General features: G+C 35.2%; 1 protein-coding gene across 4 annotated transcripts in view; it reads right to left on the bottom strand.

The window, feature by feature from the left end:
• Positions 1–21,511, bottom strand: part of CRY1 (cryptochrome circadian regulator 1) — a 91,807-nt gene that overhangs the window by 30,951 nt on the left and 39,345 nt on the right. The window contains exon 1 of one of the 4 annotated variants that reach the window (XM_070507009.1): positions 18,069–18,088. The exons of the other annotated variants lie outside the window; for them this stretch is intronic. The gene's annotated coding sequence lies outside the window, so the exon portion shown is untranslated. Of the gene's footprint in view, positions 1–18,068; positions 18,089–21,511 lie in introns of those variants that run through there. 4 annotated transcript variants of the gene reach the window in all.

The following is a 21,511-nucleotide window of genomic DNA, read 5'->3' as shown; positions in this document are numbered from 1 at the left end:
TAAAGTAGGTCATTGCTATAGCAACCAGTGGGTGGTTTGGTATACTCCCTTCACAATGACCTACTTTCTATCCTGTGCTAAAACAGCTTTATATAACTAGAATTTCTACTTCTGTCTATAAAATAATCTAAAAAAGGCAATGGTAAGATACAAAATAATCCGATTGCTGTTGAAAACAAGGCATTATCAATTAACATGTATGTTACCAGAATAAAGTCATCTTGTTCTGCACTTTAGTTTATAAAACACAGCTTATCATATGCTCAACAACGAAAACATGCAGACCATCTAAACCAAAACAATTCATTGCCGATCCTAGAGAACTGATTTAAAGAATACACATTAAGATCATTAAAACCGCATGCAAAATCTCTTCTCTTCTCCTACCTTCTGCATGAAACAACAGAGTTAAATTTTTTAAAATTAAAGTTCTGGATATATTAACTATAATAAAGAAAACAAAATGGGGAGTCTCCGTCATTAATCAAAGTCTATGGTGTTTATTAGAAATTTATTTAAATAGAAGATTATAAATAGCAATTTGTCTCTCTATAAATTGAATAAAGTTTACATATGCTTTTTTTCTGGTTTGTGACAAATTTTTAGTGCTTTCATCTAACTTAATCATTATTCAAATTGTCATAATATTTGTGACACACATTTTCCCTGAAGAGAATAGTTTAATGTTCAATAAAGCTTAAATGTATATTTTAAAAGCAAATTTTGTATTTTGCCAGGTTCTAATGGTTATAAATCAGAGGACCTATACTATGAAACAATGTCACTTTTTATAACAAATATTTTACAATGTCCTCTTTTAAATCCTAAAATAAAAATCATAGATAATATATGTAAATACATAAACTTAAAGCATTAAGATAATGATCTAATGTAATCTATAGAAGAAATTAAAGGACGGTCATTTATATGTTAAAAATAGGTAACACGTACTTCTATATGTATATATCAGGAAGACACTGCATTAGTTGGATACCTACCCCTACATACAGAATCATTTTAAATTCAATAGCTACAAAAACAGACTGACAGTGTTGTATTATTGGTGACTCATACACCATGAGTGGTACTGGCTTTGGGGGAACGATTTTCTGAAATGTTGAGCAAGTCTTAGTAAAGTTCTGGACAAAACAAAGTACAACCTTTCCTTGATTTACATAGGTGCTAAATATATTCCAGGAAAACTCAGTATACATTAAAAAATAGCTAGAGTTTATATATAAAAATGGATTCAGGCTCTAGATTCAAAAAATTATGAATAAGTTGTTCACTTACATGAAACATCTAGTAGAATATTTGAAAGCTACGTGGCACTCAGGACAATCATTTATTTTGAGAGACTATCCTGAGTATTCCAAGAAGACGTCCATTGTTGGCCTCTCCTCACTAATTCCACTAGCACTCTCCAATCATTGTGATGACCAAAAACGCCCCCACAAATTCCTAAAACACCTTTAAAGAGTGATCTTATTGATTACTCATAATTTCATTGATTTGAGGGATACAAGATAAATGATATGAGATTCCAATACTCAGAGAGCTTAAATTCTACAAAAGAAACTTGAAAACGTATATGATGCACCTGAATATAACAGAACATGTTTTGGCAAAACACAACACGTATTTTAAGAGACACATATGGATACCATTAATAAGCTTTGAAAAATCAGGCGGGAGAAATCACTTTTGTACTTTTTTTGAGGTGGCAAAAATGTCAAGGATGTAGTGATGGTAGTAAGAGGCTTTACAGTATTAATATGCTTTTAAATAGTTGGAGATACGGAGGGAGAATTTTTGGCCACTGGACTATAACCTCTTTAAAGACATGGACTAGGCCTTGTTCACCACTTCCCAGTGCCTAGACAATGCCTAACATACAGCACAAGTTCAAAAAATATTTATCCAGGGGCTGGCCCCATGGCCTAGTGGTTAAGTTTGGCATGCTCTGCTTCAGAGGCCTGGGTTCGGTTCTCAGGCACAGACTTAGATCACTCATCTCTTGGTGGTCATGCTGTGGCAGTGACCCACATACAAAATAGAGGGAGACTGGCACAGATGTTATTAGCTCAGGATGAATCTTCCTCAGCAAAAAAGAAAAAAGAAGATTGGCAACAGATCTTAGCTCAGGGCAAATCTTTCTCAGCAAAATAAAATATATATATATATATCTATATATATATAGAGAGAGAGAGATATATATATTTATCCAATGACTAACCAAATAAATAAAAGCAGAAGAAAGAGGTTTTTAAAGACTTGATTCAATAGTCAATGGAGAAGTAAACATGAAAAAGAAAGAACACTCTCTGAATGTCTATTGTGCTAGGTTCTTTACATACATTATATACCCAATAACTTTACAAGGTATCTCATTTTAAAAATGATGAAGCTAAAACTCATCAAGGACATTTTCCAAAGTGACTCAGCTAAGCAAAGAAGTAAAAATTTTAATTTAGATGCATTTGATCCCAAATCCATGTTGTTTGCACTATATAATGCTACTTTCCTACAGGATTTATAATAATCTAAAATGTTTCAGGAAAATTAGTGTGACATTTTTAAGGACATAAAGACGACGTGAATATAGTTTTTGCCTTCAAGATGGGGGACGAGCATGTGTGTCAATTAAGACAGAATATGTTAGGTTACACTGAGGTAACAAACAACCCTCAAAGCTCAGTGTCTTAAAATAACTAAAGTTTATTTCTCAGTCATGCTATATATCTATTGCAGATCAGCCAAGGCATTTCTGCTCACATTTAATGGGTCAAAGCAGGTCACATGAACAAGGCAGACTTCAAGAAGACAGAAAGCATAAACCTCCTGCAGAAAGGGACACTGAATAATGGTGAACAGTAATAATATTTATTGAAACCAACTATTGAAACCAACATTAATATATATGTACCATATGGTGAGTTTCTTAATGAAGGTTGTATTATGAGAGCACAGAAGAAATCTAACTCCTGGAGGGGGAGGGCAAGCAAAAGGGGACAGGAGAGGGCATGAGGAAGAAAACATCTGAGCAGAGTTTGGAATCAATAGGTGTTGATCAAGAGAATATAAAGGGCAATCAAAGCAGAGAAAAGAGTATCCTAAAAGCAAGGAATTCTTAAGTACTCCGTGTGTTGTAGGGTGAGAGGGACTGGGAGAATGACTACAAGTATCTTACTCTCTAATACTAAGATCTATATGCCCCCCAACCCAAGTGTTAACATTTCAAAATATATTCAAAATCAATGTCAAAAGAAACTTACCAACTTCTGCTGATAGCAGTACACTAGATTAAGATACCCTAATAGAAATAACTCAAACTAACAAACAACAATAAAAAAAGAAACACTTAAACATAATTCACTGGACTGCCCCCAAAGGAAGGAGTCATAAGGTTAAGCAGGGTGCTAAAGTCAGTGTTCGCCTTGAGGATTTCTACAGAGCCCTGGAAACTTGAACTTAATCCAGGTTGAAGAGGACAAGAGATAAAGCCCAAGGCCCATTCAAAGTGAGGAAGCTATAACAGATCTTCAATATAAAGCCTGGGCTTCAAAAAGCCCCACCCACAGATCAAGTGTAAATAAGACATAAATCAAATCCCAGAATAGGACAGCTAGGAAATTTGCCTGCCTCTACTCAATTTGGGTTATAAGAAAATAAAATCTCCCATTCCTGAATGGAAAGGGAGAAACCAGTAACGGCACAGGGGAGAAACATGGCAAACATGACCTTAACCATATGATCAAAGTAAATATCACCAGTGGTAAGTCAATCAAGTTGATAGCACGTACACCCTAATATGATGTAATGAGAAGAACATTTCACCTCTGTGGTATTTTCCACAAAATACATAATCCCAGTCTAGACAGAAAAACATTAGACAAACCAAAAGTGAGGGCCATTCTACAAAACACATGACCAGTACTCAAAGTCATGAAGGTCATACAAAACAAGGAAACTCTGAGAAACTGTCACAGACAGAGGAGACTAAGGAGGCATGTGACTAAACACAATGTGGTGTCTTGGATAGGATCCTGGAACAGAAAAAGAACATTAGTGGAAATCTGAATAGAGTCTGGAGTTTAGTTAGTGCTACAGTTTCTCAGTTCTGATAAAAGTACGGTGGTAATGTAAGATGTTAATATTAGGGGAAACTGGATACAGAATAACGGGAACTCTCTGCACTATTTTTCCACATTTTCTATAAATCTAAAATTATTTTTTAAATTTATTTTGTTTTAAATCCTTGTGCTTCCCTCCCCAATGCATAATCTCAATGCAAATTCATGGAATTTAAATGGTCCCAAACACCTCAAGCATATCATTACATTTAAAGTAGTCCCAGGTTGGTTGTGATCTGAAATAACTGTTAAAAGAAATTACAAATCTTCTCTGGATTGTCAACTTCCATGCCTCAATTTCCACAAAAACAGTTTCATCAGAAATCAATCAATCACAAAATACACAAGGAAACAAGAACTTAATCTGAGTTGCAGAATGACAGGTCTGTAAATGACTGAGAATTTTCTAGAACTGCTGAAAGATACCAATTCAAGAAGCTCATGAATTCCAAGCAGGGTAAGAAAGGGAGGGACATTGGGCAGGGGATGGGGAGTTGGATGGAGAGGGGGGAAGTAGAGATAGAAATAAAGAACAGATAGAAAGGGGCAGAGGTACAGAGAAGGAGAGATAAGAGACAGAGAGAGAGAGGATCCATATGTGGACATATCATATTGAAACTGCACAAAACCAAAGACAAAGATATAATACATAAAGCAGCCAGAGAACACTATACCCAACAAGTGGAGAATAATTATTCAAGTATACATGGAATATTTATGAAAATTAACTCTGTATTACACCATAACACTGTATTCAACAAAGTTAAAAGAACTGGTATCATTCATATATTGTGAAATTGAAAAAACACTTTCTAAACAATTTATGGGACAAAGAACATCATAATGGATTTTAGCAAATACCTAGAACTGAATGATTATGAAGAAAACATATCAAAAACTTGCAGAATGCAAAACAAAAAAAAAGGTATTAGAAGGAAATGTATAGGCTTAAATGCTACCATTAGAAAAGAAGACTTAAAATTGAGTTAAGAAAAGAGCACAATGAATCCTTAAAAAATAGAAAGAAGGAAATTATAAAGAGCAGGAATTAGTGAAAATAGAAACAAATACATAATAGAAACAACAAAGCCAAAATTTATTGTTTGCAGAGACAAAAATATAAACGTCTGATAAGATAAATTAAGGGAAAAAATGGGAGAAGGTAAAAATAAGCAATATTAAGAATAAAAAAGGGGTTATGGAATACTCCTCAACTCATTTTATGAGGTTAGATTTACCTTGACACCAAAATTAGACAAGTACAGTACAAAGGAAAATTACCAGTTAATCTCACTCACATCCTATTAGCAAACCAAATCCAGCAATACACAAAAAATATCATACATCATGATCAAGTTGGGCTTATCCTCAGAAGGTTGATTAGTTTAATATTTAAAAATTTGTTAATGTAATTCACCTCATTCGTAGAATAAAGGAAAAACTCATATGACCAACTGAACAGATTCAGAAAGAGTAGCCACTAAAATTCAATTTCCATTTAGCCTCAACAAAGTAGGACAAGAAGGTAACTTCCTTAACGTGAAAAAAGGCATCCACAAAAATACTTACAGATAACATCAGATTTAATGGTAAAATGTTGAAAGCACATCTTTTAGGGTTGGTGAGAAGACAAGGATGCCTGCTATCACTGCTCCCTTTCAACCTGGTACTAGTAGGCCTGACCAGTGTAACAACAGAACAAGAGATAAAAGGTCTAAGCAGGGGCAAGGAAGAAGCAAAAGCATGATTATTTACAGATGACATGAGTAGCGATACTATCAATATATAAAAAAAGAAATACACAGAAAAATTATTAGAATTAATAGGGCTTAAAATGACAATTTCTGGAATCAATTTACACTAATACAATCTATGTAACTTATGCCTCTCTGATCTCAAAAATCACACAAAGCTATTTATAATCTAGAACTCTTATTCCTTGTCTAATTTTAGAAACCACTGCATTGTGACTCCACCGGGTTAGGCCAAACTCAAGTGTAAGATGTACTTCTAGGCTTTAAAGGATTTACACACACTAAACAAAATCTGTCCAACACATGTTCAAAATCCTGCTGTCCCAGATCTATGTGCAATGCTTTTCTGCAGTTTAATAGTCCTATTTGAAATGTCTCTCCTTTAGAAAAACAACTAGTTATATGTCAATTATATCTCAATAAAGTTGGAAAAAAAAGATTTAACACAACTTCAATTTTCACCTGTGGAAAAAAAAGGACTAAAATGCTGAAAAATTCTTCTTTTTTTTAAAATTCATGCTCTAGCTCATGTAATTATTCCTGTCTGTCTGAGGTTTGGCCAATGGTCAAGATCCACACTGACATTACTGCAGAAAGTGACAGTCACATAATGTAATCTATCCATCAAAAATGTACTGAGATCCTACTGACATTGTTGTGGGCCCTGGGATAAAGGAGAGAACAAAATTATGCACCTACTGTCATGAAGTTTGCATGTTAGATGATGATGACGACGACGATGACAATAACAGTTGCAAACACTTCAGACACCACGTGGTCATGAATAAATCAAATCCTCCAATCGCAATGACTTCCCACGAGTAAAAACTAAAAGAAAGTCCTTAAAATGACCTTCTAGGCCCCACAGAATGAATCTGGGCAACCACTATCTCAGTAGCTCCATCTCCTACCACTCTCCCTCTCCTTTACCTTATTCTAGCCACAAACCTTCTTTGGTATCCCTTGAACATGAGAGGAATGCTCCTACCTCAGTGCCTTTGCACAGGCTGTTCTTACCATCTAGAATATACTTCCCTCATATATCCACATGGCTCAATTTCTCACTTTCTTCAGGTCTTTGCTCAAATGTTATCTTTGAAGTGAGGCTCTCTCTGACCATCCTATTTAAAATCAACCTCCCCTCACTTCCAGCCCCTAGCAATCCTGACCCCTCTTCCTCGCTATATTTTTCTCTTTAAAATGTGCCACCATCTTACATATTGTATATATTATTTATATATTTATTATTTGTTTCCCATTCCCACCTAGATGTAAGCCTCTTTTGCTCATTGCATTCAATAAAATATGTATTTTTTAATGAAAGAATGAAAAGGGCACATGTGCAGAGAGAAACATTTAAGAGAGTAAACAACCTATATAGATAGCTGAGAAAAGAAAACATCCATAGAGGGTAAAGGCCCAGACAAATGAGATCTTGTGCTTGTGTGAGAAACAAAAAATAAACTAACATGCTTGGAGGCCAATCAGTGAGAGAAAAGAATAATAAGAAAATGATGTTAAGGATTACCAGGTGTCAAATCACATGTGACTATGTGAATCATGGTGGGGACTTTGACTTTTACTCCGAATAAGATGGAAATCCTTTGATAGGTTTTGAGCAGAGGCTGGGACATACGATGTAGCTTTTAAAATAATCACTTGGACTGCGGCATAGAAAATGGTATCAGGCAAAAGGCAGAAACGGGAAGGCCACTTAGGAGGCTACTATAGTTCTCTAGAGGAGAGATGATGGTGGCACGGATAAGAGTGGCAATGGTGTACATGATAAGAACAATTGGAATCTGGATAGAAATTCAAGAGGTAACACAGAAAAGGAAGTGGGATTACTAAGTCTGAAGTTCAAGGTAGAAATGTGAGCTGAAGATATAAAATTGGAAGTCATCAGCACATAGATGGTAGCCATAAGACTAGATAAAGAAAAAGAAGGACTGATGGAAGGAAGGAGCTTCACTTTGAATGAATAAAAGGAATGATAGACTAAAGGACAGAAAGAAGGCCGGAGAGAAAAAAAGAAAAGCAAGGATGAAATGAAGTCTGGTTAAACAGAAGCAAAGAATAGATGTATGTATTCCTAGAAGGAAAGATGGATAGCATGACTGACGGAAGGAAGAGAGGGAGGGAGGACAGATAAATAAGATAAAGATGCAATGACACACGGTAGAGAGAAGTAAGGACATACGACAGAGAGAAGCAAGAGTACACAGGACAGAAAAACAAAGACTGATGGGATATGGAAGCAAGAATGGATCAACAGAGATGGAGTGGGGGGTAAGATGGTAACAGGGTCAAAAAAAAGGGAGAGAAGGAGGTAGGAAGGAACAATCAAACTGAAATTTAAGAATCCTGTCTGATGCAGTTTTCAGTAACAAAAAAGGGTCAATTTGCTTTAATTACTAATAAGTGAGTTATGAACCAGTCATGGACCTCAAACACATCCCATATGCACTTGATTTCATAGTTGAAAATACGAAATGTCTCTTGACTTTATGGATGCTTTATAACCGTATACAGAACTTATTCTATGTTTAGAGAGAGAAATATAAAAGAAGCGAAACTAAATAAACCCAAAATATTAGCCCACCAATTCTTACTGGGTAAAGAGACTCATTTAGATCCACATTAACTTCTACTCTCTTCAGAGATATTTGAGAGGTAATTATTAGTAATCTAAGAAACTGTAGAATTACATATTCTGAGATACATTCTTTCATTTATACAATAACGAACATGTGGGCATCTACATAGGATACAAAAAATAAATCTAGAATTTTAGTCCTTGGAGCCCCCAAGTTTAACGAGATTAAGATGTGAAAATTTCTTATTGTAGTAATTAATACATTCTATTAAGTCCCTATTGTTAAAGGACATATAAAAGGAAGGCAATTATGCTGAAGAAGATCTCTAAGGTTTTACAAAGAGATGACTGATTTGGGTCTTTTAGTATATATCACAGCACTCTGTGACATCAGCTAGGTTAAGTTAGTCTTCATTTGAAGTATCTTTTAACTCCTGAGGTTGACTTATACTAGAATTAGGCTACGTAATTTATGTCTTCCTAATCCCCAAATCACATAAAGGTATTCGAAATCTAGGACTTTTACTGTTCCTTGTGTATTTTTATAAACCACTGCACTGTGACACTATGAAGATACGCCTGTCACAATTTTAATCACATTTAAAATCTACATCTAGGCTTTATCGGATTAAAATGGAACTAAATAAAACCTGTTCAACATGTGTACAAAAGCAAACGACAGAGTTACATATACTGGTTTTCTGATATTTCTACCAGAAAATTCTCTTCTCCTAATAATGCTAATTTTACTCTAGATATAATTCAAGTTTTACCAAAGTTTTCACAGTGGTAGGACTGTGGTGGCTGGGGGGAAGGAATGCTAGGAAAGAAAAAAAGACTATGATAGATGAAACAAGGACTCAGATCTTGGTTTCTAAATAACCTTCTCCAATAAGAAGAACCAAGGTTCCACAGAGCAGGGGCTGATTCCAAGGCTGAGCAAGGAAAACACAAGAGGAGCTGGAGCATCTTATGATGTCAGAAAGCAAGAAAGTGCTCAAGAAAAATAAGATGGGTGGCGTGCTGAAAGACAGGATGGGTGCCAAAGATGAAACAATTTCAACAAAAGAAACAGCGATAACAGATTTTAACCCAAAGAATAGAATACTCAAGAGTCCATACTTTTATAAATAAATGATTGAATAATTAAATAAGTGGAGGAGAAGGAATAACTCTTCATTACAGAAGAATTCCAACTAATAAATAGACAAGGAATGAAAAAATCATGATTAGAATAGTACATAATAATAGCTTCAGGCAAGATCCACTGACGAATACTAAAATTAATGGCTGAAAGTATAAGGAGAAAGAGGATATTTACACAGCCTCAAAGTATCTCTTCTAAAACACTTATTAATTACAAAGGCAAAACAGTAATTTTACAGTGGAGAAATCTGGGAGACACTATCTTAACCATGAGATCAAGGTTAATACCACCAGTAATACGACATATTCATACTATGTCCTCCCTGATAAAAGAAGGCCACATCACCTCTGTGGTATTTTTAAAAAATGTATAACCTCAATCTAATCATTAGGAATCATGAGATAAATTCAAATTGAGGGACATCCTACAAAATGCCTGACCAGTACTTTTAAAAGTCTCAAGGTCATAAAAGAGAAGAAAAGACTGAGAAACTGCCACCGGCCAGAGGAACCTAAGGAGACGTGACAACTAAATGCAATACGGAACTCTGGACTGGACTCTGGGCCAGAAAAACACATCAGCGCCGAAACCAGTGAAATCCAAATAAAGTTTGTAATTAACAGTATTGTACCAATGCTAACTTTTTAATTTGATAACTATACTATGTTTATGTAAGGTGTTAATATGAAGAAATGCTGGGTGAAGGGTATATGGGAACTCTCTGTATTATTTTTGCAACTCTTCTGAAGTCTAAAGTTATTTCAAAATAAAAACAAAACAAAAATTGATGAATCAGAACATAACATTCTGAAATAAATAGGTTTGGGAAGTTCTATCCCACATTGATATTATTTCCAAATCTCCTACCATAGTAGTAACCACTTGGATAGTTCCAACCATGCATTTATCTATTTAACAATTAAATACTTGAGTGCCTACTACGTGCCAGGCCTATATTACAGAGAAAAAGTAGGGAGTACTAAGCATAGGGGAAGGAGATTACTGTCCTCTGGGCTGATTAAAGAAGATTTCATTGATAAGGTGATTCTTAGCAGAGTCCTGAAGTGAGGTAGTAAGCAATGTGTACATTTGGAAAAAGGAACGGTAAGAGCAAAGGCCCAGACATTTAATGGCATGTTTGAGAAACAGCAAGATGGCCAGCGTGGTTGCAGCACAGTGAGAAACAGGAAGAGGGCAAAAAGAAAGATGAATTAAGCAAATTATTTAGGGTCTCCTTGGCCATTGTAAGGGCTATCTCTGGCTTTTATGCTAAGAGATATGGAAAATGACTGGAAGGTTATGAGCAGAAGAGTGACAGGAAGACTTTACAGGGTAGTTTTGACCACTGTGTGAAGAACTGGCTAAGGGTGCCGAGAGAGAAACCAATTTAGAAATTACAGCAGTTACCCAGGTAAGAGGTGATGATGATGGCTTAGGCTAGGCTGTAATCAATGGAGGGGATGAGAAGTGACTGGATTCTGGATATATTTTTAAGGTAAAACCTAGGATCACCTGATAGATTAAATGTGAGGTATGAGAGAAAAAGAGTCGTCAAGGGTGCTTCCAAATTCAGAGCACATGATAGGATGAAATTTCTATTTATTGAGATGGGGGAATACAGGATGAAGAACTTTTGGGATTTTGTTGTTTGTTTTATTCTGTTTGTTTCAAGGGGTAGAAATAAAGTGTTCAGTTTTAATTTTTGTTCATATTTTTTATTTCCTTTCAGTTTCTTTTTTCTGATTTTTTTTCAACTTCCTAAATATGAATTCTTAGGACACAGATTTTTGGTCTTTCTTCTTTTCAACTACATGCTTTTAGGGCTATAAGTGTCTATCTAAACACTGCGTTAGCTGTATTCCACAAATTTTGATGTCATTTTTATTATAGTTCAAAATATTTTCAAATTTCCACTGTAATTTCTTCTTTGGCCCATAAGTTATTTATAAAACTACTGCCTAATTATCAGCATTTGGAGATTTTTCTAATTATCTTTTTGTTATTAATTCTTAGCTTATTTCATTGTCATCAGAGAACATATTCTTTGTTATTTCAATGTTTTGAAATATGAGACTTGCTTTACGACCCAGGATAGAATTAATTTTGTTAAATTTTTGATGTGCACTTGTGAAAAGAATGTGTATCCTACAGGTGTTGGATAAAATGCTTTAGATATGTGAATTAAGTCAAGATTGTTAATTGTATTGCTCCAATCTTTTATAACTCCACTGAGTTTTGGTCTTTTTGTTCTATTAGTTACCAAAAGAAAGGTATTAATATTTCCCTCTGTGATTATGAATTTGTCTACTTCTCCTTTTAGTTCTATCAGTTTTGGCTTTCTGTATTCTGAGGCTACGCTTTATATATACAAATTTAGAATGGTTATATCTTCCTGGAGGATTGTCTATTTTATTTTATTTATTATTTTTTATTTTTGTCTGAAGAAGACTGGCCCTGAGCTACACATCTGTTGCCAATCTTCCTCTTTCTGTTAGAGGAAGATGGTCCCTGAGCTAACGTTCATGCCAGTCTTCCTCTACTTTGTATATGGGACGCCACCACAGCACAGCTTGATGAGCGGCATGGAGGTCCACGCTTGAACCTGCAAACCCCAGGCCGCCGAAGTGGAGCATGTGAACTTAACCAGTATGCCACCAGGCCAGCCCCAGATTGTTCATTTTAATGACTGAAACATCCCTCTTTGTCTCTAATAACAAAGCTTCATGCTTTAAATGTGCCTTTATCTACTATTAGTAAAGCCATATCAGCTGTCTACTAGTGTTTGCATGGTATATCTTTTTCCATGCTCTTTACTTCAGCCTATTTTAATCCCCATATTGAAGGTATATTTCTTATCAGCAGCATATTTTAGGGTGAACTAAATGAAATTGCTAATATTATACTGCTTTTCATCTACAAAAACAGAAATTTCGTATAGCTCAATCTAACAGTTTTATTTTTTAATTCAGTCTAACAATCTTTGTTAATTGGAGAATGTGGTCCATTTATATTTAACAGAATTGCTGACATAATAGGTTTAAATTTACCACCTTAATATTTGTTCCACTTGTTCTATGTCTCCTTTCAAATTAAGTATTTTCTATTACGTCATTTTCCTCCATTCTTAGATTGTTAGTTATAACTTTTTTTAGTATTCTTTCAGAGGTTACCTAGAAATCAAAACATACATTTCTAACTTCTTAAAGTCCAACATAAATTAGTACTTTTTGCTTCTCTAACAATGCAAAGATCTTAGAATGTATTGACTCCATTTAACATACATATACATATTATTGTTGCTTTGAACAGTATTCATTCAGATTTATCTGTTTCTATTTATAGCTTATACTAAGCATTTCTATTGTTCTTCATATCTTTCTGTATCTCTATACTTCTATCTAGAATCATCTTCCTTTTGCCTGACAACTCCCTTTTAGAATATCCTTCACATTTGATCTGCTACTCCTAGATGATTTTCTCTCCTCTCCTTCTCAGATTTCAATGCAAATATGCTAGATTTTGTTGCCATGTCCCAGATGTCTATCATACTCTTTTATGTATTTTCCATCCTAATGTCTCTGTGCTTCAGTGTCTAGTTACTTTCTTCTGAACTATCTTCCAGTTCACTAATTCCTTCCTCAGTTATATCTAATCTTCTGTTAAACCTATTCATTTACTTACCAATTTCAGCTATTGTATTTTTCATTTCTAATATTCTCATTTGATTATTTTCATAGCTCTCCGCCAAAATTCTCTCTTATCCAATTTCTTGAAAATATTAATAACACTTGCTTTAAAGTCTGTGATTGTTAACTCTAATATGTGAATCTCTTATGGGTCTGCTTCTAATTTTTTTTTCTCTTGGTTTCAGTCATTTCTTGTCTTGTAATATGCCTAGGTATTTTTGACTGTATGGAAGACATTATGTTTTTAAAAACTATAGATATCCTCCTTTAGAGAACTATTAACTTTTGCTTGTGGCTGACTTCTAAAATATAAGCTGATACCATTAGTCAATCAATGACTGAACTGATTTAATGTTGGACTTCACTGCTTGAACAGACTGTTTTATTCCCTCCTCCTAGGATATTGCCCTTCAAGGGTCCCAACCAAAAGTTGAGACTATTTTCCAGGGTCCTTCTTCCTTGGCAGGCTCTGAACTTAATTTTTTTCCTTTCAGCTCCATGAGACTGCTGAAAATTCTGCTCAGCTTCTTTGTCATCATTTTAATTTTTAGAAGTGACTTGTGCATTAAGGGAAAAGCATCAAATGCCACCGGGTTCAATTGTCTTGGTTCTCCTTTTCTTCTAGATCTTAGCCTCACCAGCTCTTACTGTCTTAGTAACTATCTGATGACTTCAAAGAGATTTTCTTAAAATATTTTTTCAGCTTTTCTAGGTATTTTTAGCACTTAAATTGTCTAAGACAACCGAAGCGGCCATTTCCATAAGGAGAAATGTTCAGGAGTTCAGTTGTACATATATTTAGTTTAAGGGGTCTATTAGATATCCAAGTGGACTTGTTAATTATCAAATGATGTATGTAATTCTGGAATTCAGGAAAAATATCTTGATAGTTAGATATAAACTTGAGATTCATTGTATAAATAGAATTAATAGCTATAAGACCAGATATATGGATGGAAGAACAGATGGATGAAAGAAAAAAAGAAAAGGAGTTGTAGAAGGAAAGCACTCAAGGAAGTGAGGAGACAAGAAAAAAGATGTGGACTCAAGAGAAGGAGACACACAGTGGGAGCAAAAGCAAAGAGAGGACATACTTTCTAAAAGAAAACTGGAAGAAAGGAAAGAGAAAAAGAAGCTGGAAAAAATGGGAGGATACAGGAGAGACTATGAGGAGGGCTGGACAGAAAGATGCAAGGGGAGGGAGGTTGGGAAGAAAGGTACAAAGCAGATGGCACCAAAAAAAGGAAGAGGGAGACAGTAAGAAAGAAAAGTTGACAGAAAGGACAGACTTTAGTAACACAGAGCTTTGGAAGGGTGACACGGATGGACCAACCAGCCTTTGGAAGGACAAACTAACCAATCTCAGAAAGGACAGATGGAAGCCTAGATGTCATTAGCAAGGAAGGAGGAAGGAAGGATGAAAGGAAGAGAGGGATGGCAGAGAAAGAAAGGGGAAGACAGACGGACACACTTGAATGAGGAGGGCCAACAGGAGGTCAATGTGAGTGCTCTAAAGAAAAAGAGAAAAATGGAAGAATAAAAAAACACAACTAAGACAGCTACTAATATGATGTTGCTTTCAATGATTGAGGCAGAGAAACGTTTCTTAAATTCCAAGCAAAAACTTATGGACCTGTCATGGACCACAAACAAATTCCAACTGCATGTGTTTGCACATCTGAAAATAAGAAATGTTCCCTCAGCATACAGATGTTACAGAATCATATGAAAAAAAAAAACATTCTAATTAGAGGGGAAAAAACCCAAAACAACAACAGAAGTGTACTTAATGAATGAATTGTGTGAACTACATTATCTTATTTAGGTAAAAAGGCACATTTAGGCCTGTATTAACTTCTACTATCTTTATGGTCCATACCACTTTTATGTTTTTTATAGTAAATTACTAGTGACTAATAAAATGTAGAAAAGCATATCTGAAGCACTTTCATTCACTCATTCTTTAAATCAACATTTGGGCATTTTCTTGAGATACAAAAATAAATACAGAATTCTCATCCTTAAGGACTCCCAAACTTAATGAAAACAAGGTATAAAAATATTATATTACTTAATAAGTATATTATTAGAGTTCATGCACTAAGGAAACAAAAAGGAGGCAAATCTGTCAAGAGGGGGCCATAAAGCTCCACAAAGATGATGTCTGATATGGGTCTTTTACTATCACAGCATTTCACTTTGTGATAGCACTGTAAGATGATTTTTAACAGAAGTATCATATATCATCTGTTACTGAATTACACTAGCACGAGTATATGTAACTTATGCCGCCCTCATTTAAAAAATCACATGGAAGTATTTGTAATCTAGGCCTCCTACTAATCTTTGTCTATTTTTAGAGAGCACTGTGACCTCAAAAAGACAGGCAAAACCAGGTAGGAGATCTATTTTGGGGCTTTAGGGGACTTACATGGAATTAAATAAAATCTGTTAAACATTTGTAAAAGGCAAACTGCCTTAAAGAGCTATATATAATGGTTTTCTGTAGTCAGATAGCCTAAAAGAAATTTCTTCTCTGAAAAATATTTATTCAAAAATGCTGAAAATTATACCGATTTTTCTGATCTATGACCTAAATTACAGACAATTAACTCAAGTTTGCCGGAGGTTTCCCCAACAGTAACCAAATATGAATGTCCCCCGTCCCCAAAAAAAGAAAGAGTAAAGAAAAAATCAAGAAGGTCATAGATAACCACAGTATTCTAACATAATTAGATTTGTGACTCTTTCCCAAAATGACAGTACCTACTCACCACAATGGCAGTCCCTTGAACAAGGCTATGTAATCATTTATTTATTCAATAAATATTTATTGAAAACCTATAATGAACTAGGGACTGTACTAGATGTTAGGGGGCATAGCTGTGACTTTTTAACAAAAGATATTAGTGGGGGAAGGATGGAGATAGAATAATAAAGAAACAAAAAAAGAAATCAGTCAGATGGTAATAAGTGAATAATATGAGGTTAATGGGGGATTAGGGATTTCAGGGAATAAAGGAATGCAGATCTCTATTTTATACAGGACTGTCAGGAAAATCCTTAGTGATAATGAAACATTTCTGCAGAGACCTGAAGAAAAGTGAGGGAGCAAGCCATGCTGGTAGAAAATACTCTGTGCAGACTGCACAGCAAAGGTACAGTTCAGATAAAGAATATGCATAATATCTTGAAAAGAATACTCAAGAGGCCAATATGCCTACAGCACAGAGAGTGGAAGGCAGAGTGGTAAAGGATTAGGTTAGAAAGTTATTAAGTTCCAGTTCACACAGTATCTTACAAACTATTTTAAGGATGTTTCCTTTTACTCTGAGATGCAAGTTACTAGAGGATTGATCTTACCTGTGATTATGAAAGATCATAATAGGTTGAAGGGGAGAAAAGGCAGAACCAGGTCAATCTAAAAGGAAACTACTGCAATATTCTATGTGATGGTTTGGGCCAACGTAGTTAATATGGAGGTATGAGACATGGCCTGAGCTTGCATACATTTTGAAAGCAGCACCAATATAATTTAATTAATATGTTTAAAGTAAAAACATATAAACAAAAGCAAGCAAACAAGGAAAAAAAACAAAACAAAAAGTTCAGGGAGTAAAAAATGGCAAATTTGAAAAAGAAGCAAAGAAAATTTCTCTATATAAAAATATATAATTGGACTAAAACATAATGATACAGTTAAAAAGAGAATTTATGAAATAGAAAGCTGCATATAAAGAAATTTTACAAATTTGAAGTACAGAGAGACAAAAAGATGGAGAACGTGGAGAAGTAAGACATTAATAATGCAGTGAATACACCTAACATATGTATAAATGAAGTTCCAAAAGGAGAAAGGAGAATGAGGTAGGGGTAATATTTGAAAAGGTAACAGCTGAAAAAATTTCAGAACTGATGAAAGATCTTACAAATCCAAGAGAGGTAAATGTAAAGAAACACACACCTAGATTCATCATTAGAAAACTGAAGAACATATCAGAGAAAGAGTAAGACTTAAAATTAGACAAAAAGAAACAACATATTAACCCCCAAAAAGTAACAGTAGGAATGGCAACTGACTATGTCTCCAATTGCTGCGAAAAAATAATTGTTAACTTAGAATTCTATATCCAGTGTAAATAGGGACAGAAAGACAATATTTTAAGACCAAAAAACCTTGAGTTTGCCACTAGCAGTCCTTCATTACAGAGAATTCTAAAAGATAAATCTGAGATAAAAGAAAAATGATTCCAAGTGGAAGATTTGAGATGCTAGGAGGAATAAAGAACACAGAAAGGAGTAAATTTGTAGGTAATTAAACACTAGCCTTATAAAACAACCAGAGTAATGTATTTTGGTTTTTAAAAGAAAAAAAGAAAGAAACCAGACAGAACTAGAATTTATAAGTCAGAAGGAGACTAACTGTAGTTTAAGAGTTTTAAGGGCCTTGTATTATCCAATAAAGGGGCAAGATTACTAATTAACTTTAGACATTGATCAGTGTACCTGCAGTAATTTCTGGCATAAACAGTAAAAGAACAGTTAAAATAATATATAATTTCCAAGCTAGTAGAAAGAAGTGAATGACATTTAAAATAATTAATTAAATTTAAAAGAAGAGAAGATAAAGAAATAAAACAGGCAGGATAAAAAGAAAACACAAAATAATACAGTAGATATAAATCCAAACACATCGATAATAACGACAAACATGAACAGGTTTCGGGGCCAGCCTGGTGGCGCAGCAGTTACCTTCGCACGTTCCACTTTGGCGGCCCGGGGTTCACTGGCTCAGATCCCGGGTGTGGACCTATACACCACTTGTCAAGCCATGCCGCTGCAGGCATCCCACATATAAAGTAGAGGAAGATGGGCACGGATGTTAGCTCAGGGCCAATCTTCCTTGGCAAAAAAGAAGAGGATTGGTAACCGATGTTAGCTCAGGGCTAATCTTCCTCAAAAACAAAATAAAACAAACAAACAAAACATCAATAGGTTTCAATTAAAAAAAAAAAAAAACTATCAGACCAGGGGCTGGCCCCATGGTCGAGTGGTTAAGTTTGAGCACTCTGCTTCGGAGGCCCAGGGTTTCGCTGGTTCAGATCCTTGGTGCAGACATGGCATTGCTCATCAGTCACGTTGAGGAGGCGTCCCACATAGCGCAACCAGAGGCACTTATAACTACAATATACAACTATTTACTGGGGGACTTTGGGGAGAAGAAGAAGGAAAAAAAAAAAAAAAAGAAGATTGGCAACAGATGTTAGCACAGGTGCCAATCTTTAAAAAAAAAAAAAAAAAAAAAAAAAAAAAAAAATTATCAGGGGCTGGCCCCGTGGCCGAGTGGTTAAGTTCGCGCACTCCGCAGCAGGCGGCCCAGTGTTTCGTTGGTTCGAATCCTGGGCGCGGACATGGCACTGCTCATCAGACCACGCTGAGGCAGCGTCCCACATGCCACAACTAGAAGGACCCACAACGAAGAATACACAACTATGTACCGGGGGGCTTTGGGGAGAAAAAGGAAAAAATAAAATCTTTAAAAAAAAAAAAAAAAAAATTATCAGACCGATTAACCAAAAAACCAAATATGCTGTTTACAAGAGACATCTAAAACAAAGGTTCCAGAAAGACTGAAAACAAAAGGGTACAGAGTTCACCATAAAAATATCAAAGAAAGCTGTTGTAGCTATACTAATATACAAACATAATGGACTTTAAGGAAAAATACTATAAAGAAAGGCAGCACCATTCATAACAATAAACACTTCAGTTCACCAGGAAAATATATAATTATCTAATAATATATATGTAAAATTTACACCCACACTCATCACACTTCATAATGATAAAAACTAAAAGCATCAATTCACCAGGAGGACAGATATCTTTTATAATAATCTCACAATGTATAAAGCAAAAAGTGACAAAATTTCAACGAGGGACTCACGATTAAATTGAGGAAATTTTAAGTCTTCTGATAATAATTGAGATAACAAGCAGACCAAAAATGATTATAGAAACTTGGACAACACATCAACAACACTGACCTCATGGGGAAAAAAAAGAATACTCCATCTAATAACAGTAATAGACACTGCTGGAAGAGTAGTACATACATGGAAGATTTTTAAAAAACTGATCATATACTGGGACATCAAAAAATGTCTAAACAAATTTCAAGAAATTTAAATGATACAGAGCATATTCTCTGACCTTGACAGACTTTAGCTAAAAATTAACATTAAGAAGATAATTAGAAAAACTTACTGTGTTTGGAATACAGTGTTATAAATAAATATTATAATTTAAAAATACTTCTAAATAATTCATGAGCCAAAGAAACAAATCATAATAAAATTTAGAAAACTTTTTTTTTTTAAAGATTTTATTTTTCCATTTTTCTCCCCAAAGCACCCCGGTACATAGTTGTATATTCTTTGTTTTGGGTCCTTCTAGTTGTGGCATGTGGGATGCTGCCTCAGCGTGGTTTGAAGAGCAGTGCCATGTCCGCGCCCAGGATTCGAACCAACGAAACACTGGGCCGCCTGCAGTGGAGCGCGCGAACTTAACCACTCGGCCACGGGGCCAGCCCCCTAGAAAACATTTTGAACTGTATGATAATGAACATACCACATCAAAGAGACATGTGGGCTACAACTACAGCAGCAATTAGATACATATTTACATATTTAAATGCTTATACTAGAAAAAAGGCTAAATATTAATAGGCTAAGCATATATCGCCAGAAGTCAGAGTAAGAAAAAGCAGAAGGAAGGAAGGTATAAAAGTAACAGGAGATATTAATTTAATTGAAAACAAACCTACAACAGAGGTAACAACAAAACAAGGAAAATTGGTTCTCTCAAAAGATAGAAAATTAGCCAACCTCTGATGAAATTCGTCACAATGAGAAGGGAGAAGACACAAATAAGCAATACCAAGAATGAAAAGGGCAAAGTAAGTACAAATACTACATACATTTAAATAACACACACAGAAAATAAGTGTTTCAATTTCAAGAACGGCCTAGATTATTTAGATCAACGTTCCCACCAAAAACAAAAATATTGGTTAATATATAAAAAACATCTTCCTAAAAGCAGCTAAGAGCTGACAAGACAATAACGAACTGCCAAAGCCAAAGCTAAGCAGAACACATCCTCAGCTTTTGCCCTACAAGCATTTGCTAATCCCAAAGAACCTGAACAGCAGTTCTGATCCCCTCTTGACACAGGGGAACAGAACTCAAAGCCTAGGATCAGCCCAAGACAGAAAGCCTAAAAGACACCCAAAAACATTAAGCCAAGATGGCAAAATGCTACACACATTCTTAGGGAATGAGTGAACCAGAAATAAAATCCTTCTCCGCACCACAACTTGTGGTGAGGCTGCCTTGGCATTCAGCAGAAAAGGAGGGAAAAAAATAAAAAGTATACAATCTTTAAGTTGCAAGCACTGACCAGCCCCGAGGCACATTTGTGGCCCAAATTCAAATCATCAGGGTGGTCCAAGAAACTTCAAACCATAAATTTAAAGTGTTCCTTAAGTAGTAGTGACCCTAATGCCACTAAGAAGTTCAAATTTTCTCTGGAGAAAGGCACCCTTATCCTGGGCCTCATTAAGTTCCCATAAATAATTTTTCAAAGAAATCAGAAAAAGCCTCAAATCAGCCAGAGGGTAGGGGGAGATGACAGATTATCTTCAAAGGAGCAACAGTTCTCAATAGCAATAATGGAAACTAGAAGATAGTACAATCACGTCACTTAACAATGGGGATATGTTCTGAGAAATGCATTATTAGGTAACTTTGTCGTGTGAACATTAATGAGTATACTCACACACACCTCGATGGGACAGCCAACTACACACCTGGGCTATATGGTATAGCCTATTGCTCCTAGGCCACAAATGTGTACAGCATGCTATTGTATTGAAGACTGGAGCCAATTATAACACAATGATAAGTATTTGGGTATGTAAACATAAAAAATACACAGTAAAAATACAGCATAAAAGATAAAAATGGTACCCCTGTCCAGGGGACTTAGCACGAATGGAGCTTGCAGAACTGGAAGCTGCTCTGGGTGAGTGAGTGAGTGGAGAGTGAAAGCGAAGGCCTAGGACACTGCTGTACACTTCTGTAGACTTTAGAAACACTTCGGCTACACTGAATTTATTAACAAAATATTTTTCT

Source organism: Equus asinus, chromosome 4 (assembly GCF_041296235.1).
Source record: "Equus asinus isolate D_3611 breed Donkey chromosome 4, EquAss-T2T_v2, whole genome shotgun sequence".
Taxonomy (NCBI): domain Eukaryota; kingdom Metazoa; phylum Chordata; class Mammalia; order Perissodactyla; family Equidae; genus Equus; species Equus asinus.
This window is presented reverse-complemented; position numbering and strand designations above follow the sequence as displayed.